This window comes from Quercus suber, unplaced genomic scaffold (assembly GCF_002906115.3).
Source record: "Quercus suber isolate HL8 unplaced genomic scaffold, Cork oak 2.0 scaffold_565, whole genome shotgun sequence".
NCBI classification, from domain to species: domain Eukaryota; kingdom Viridiplantae; phylum Streptophyta; class Magnoliopsida; order Fagales; family Fagaceae; genus Quercus; species Quercus suber.
Window position 1 is genome coordinate 252,542 of NW_027070010.1, and position 3,282 is coordinate 255,823.

Consider the following 3,282-nt stretch of genomic DNA (forward strand, 5'->3'; position numbering starts at 1 on the left):
AGCTTATAGCCCACTCCTCCGCCTCGCTAGAAATAGTTCTCAAAAACCCACAATTTCTCTTCATCTGTTTTTGTTTTTTCTAAAACATGTTTGTTCTGATGTAAAAAGGCTTCATTATCTGGTCAGTGTGGATATACCCATTCCCACATGACTCGTTCCCTTGAAGCGATATCGATCGTGTTGTTTTTGTTTAATTTATCTCTCAACGTATCTTCTTTTGCTTTGGGAGAACACTGAAGCAACTATATCTTATATATTTTCAATATTTATTTCAAATCCTAATATTTCCCCACTTTTTATCGAAAATCAATCTTGTTTTTATCAATTATTTTTAAGATGGGAGTCTATTATGAGTTACGGTGATGAGTCTACAGACCTGTAATGATTTGCGGTAATGATCGCAAACTTTATGAACATCTAAGGGACTGAGTTTCATTCTAGTACTCCCAATTTACCTGTTTTTTCCCTGAACTTTGTTTTGCTTTTATTCTTTTTCATTTGGGTGCTTATTATTAGTCAATTTGGAAGGGCTTCATATTCTTTGGATAGCTTAATTTGGCTTCCACTAAATTGTGTGTGCAGCTATGTTTAATTGAAGCCCAGATATACGTTCTCCTCGCTATCCGGTACAACCTTTATGTTGTATTTGGACGTTGGAGAACTACATTCTTTGTTTTAATAATATTGTATTTAAATCAAATATTGTGTTATGTTCGCGACTTCGCGTCTTTTTATAAATGCTAATTAGTGGGAAAACCCAATTTTGCAACACAAAATTATCATCTTATTATATTTAGTACCGTATTAAAACTTCTGTGTTTGAAAGGTATTTAGAGAGAATCCGTAGTAGGTTTTGATCTAAACAACAATGGCAAAAAAAAGTTTGATTCGAGAACCATATATTTTGACGGTGGGACTATATTTTGAGTTCAGAATGCAGAATGGTTTGTGGTCTGTTGTGTGACATGTAGATTTTGAAAAAGGCCAATTGTCCAATTCCAATGCTAAAACGAAGAAGCTCTACTTGGGCTGCTTAATAAAAGCCCAGCAGGCCCACCTAAGGGGTAATTTGGACGTTTATTTTTTGAAACGGAATGGGTAAAATTGGACTTAGGCTGCATTTGGTTCGCGTAAAACGTTTTTCGGAAAATATATATTTTCTGAAAATGCTATTTTCCGGAAAAGGAAAATGTATTGAGGTTGTTTGGCTGTCTCGGAAATCGTTTTACAGAAAATCAATTCCGGTGTTTGGTTCGGTCAAACATTTTACGGAAAATGCTTTTTGTTTTACGGAAAATCAATTTTTATGTTTGGTTTAGGTAAACATTTTACGGAAAATGAAATCCATTTTTTCCGGAAAATCAATTTTCATGTTTGGTTTGTGAATTAATTTTATGGAAAATATAAAATGCCTTACAAATTTTGACTCCTGCATTATCTAGACAAACTTCTAATAATTAGAAACTAATCATCCACTTCAACATACACCTGCATTGCGTATACATATCTGTAACAGTACAAAAATAATCATCCACTTTAACATCAAAAATAATCATTTAAATATGCCGATAATATTAATATAAAAATAGCCACATTCATCGTTCACCATTGTCATTACACCTCCATGGTGTACAAAAATGATACCTACTCGTGGTATCTGAATGGTACAAATACATAATTTCGGCAACTGTATTGTCCCAATAATACAAAGTACTATATATATAATACAATGGTAGGTTAATACTAGTTCTACAACAAAAGTGAATTCATAAAGCTACCATCACAGTCTACATGAAACAGGCAAGTCAAAGTTGTGAGAAAAAAAAAACTATCCAGCCACATCTTTCGCAGCCTAGCATTCTTGGCCAGAAATCCCCGTGCTACCTTCTCATTTTCACACAGATGGTCAAACGCAGTTGCAAGCATTTCTTCACTATACCCATCTGCCATCATAGCCATAACCTCNTCCGCCGCCATACACAAGTTTACACCGAACCTAACATAATTGCAACATTTTTATCAATTAAATAACAGCACCGTCAAAAATAATCTATAAATAAATAAATAATAAAAAATTTCCATTTTCAGAGAGAAAGAGAAAGACCTTGTTTTCATTGACGGGATCGAAGCCGAAGAGAACGAAACGGACACCGAGAAACGCACTGGACGGAGAATTGCTTTCCATGAGTGAAACGAATTTCTCTTTGAGGAAATGAAGTGAAGGAGTATGCAATGAGAGTTTAAATACGAATCTGAAGCGTAAAATGGAAGAAGAGGAAAAAGGGGGTTTTGTTTTGCTTTAGCATATAATATAAAATAAAAACTTGTGGAGGAAGACTGAAAGAGGGAGGGAGATTGATTTTTGGTGCACTGGCGGGACGACTAAAACATTGTCACCACGTGGCACGTCGGATTTGAGACACGTTTTGAGCTTAAGTGATTGATTGTCTCCCCAATTCACAAATACGCTATTTCCAAACAACTATCTTATTCAATCATTAGGGTCTATTTGCTGAAAATTTTTAAATGTGTAAATAATATCGTGGGATCTATTTTTAATGAAAAAGTTATTAAAAAAGAGATTTGTAAATCTTGTAAACAATGCACAAGACCTACAGGTGTGACATAAAACCACTGAAAAGCGTTTTTCCAAAAAATAAAAAAACAAACAAACAAAAAACATAGACTTGGATACTGCGTGAAACACTAAAACCGCTCACTTATTTCATTCTCAAGAAGAAATAAAACATTTATTTCATTGCTTGTATAAAATTTATAAAATAAATAATAATAATAACACACACATCCAGGCTCTTCTTTTTTTTTTTTCTTCTGGAATTTGATAAAACATTGGAACTGAAGTGGAAACTCTTTTCTAGTAAAATAAATGACAAATTTTATATAGTATAAAATTTTTTACACTTTATTTTTTTTAATTAAATATTTTCCAATAAAAATAGAATAAGGCTGCGTTTGGTTCGCGTAAATCGTTTTCCGGAAAATAACCATTTTCCGGAAATGCTATTTTCCGGAAAAGGAAAATGCAATAAGGTTGTTTGGCTGTCTCGGAAATCGTTTTACGGAAATTAAATTCTGGTGTTTGGTTCGGTTAAATATTTTACGGAAAATGCTTGTTGTTTTACGGAAAATCAATTTTTATGTTTGGTTGAGGTAAACATTTTACGGAAAATGAAATCCATTTTTTCCGGAAAATCAGTTTTCATGTTTGGTTTGTGAATTAATTTTACGGAAAATATAAAATGCCTTAGAAATTGAGACTCC

General features: G+C 33.1%; 2 non-coding genes across 2 annotated transcripts; both read left to right on the plus strand.

The window, feature by feature from the left end:
- The first annotated feature begins 352 nt into the window (after window positions 1-352).
- Window positions 353-435, plus strand: LOC111996392 (small nucleolar RNA SNORD25). The gene has a single exon (XR_002881234.1). It is a non-coding gene; the product is annotated as a small nucleolar RNA SNORD25 (small nucleolar RNA).
- Window positions 436-526: 91 nt separating this feature from the next.
- Window positions 527-669, plus strand: LOC111996393 (small nucleolar RNA snoR136). Its single transcript, XR_002881235.1, has one exon. It is a non-coding gene; the product is annotated as a small nucleolar RNA snoR136 (small nucleolar RNA).
- Window positions 670-3,282: the final 2,613 nt, after the last annotated feature.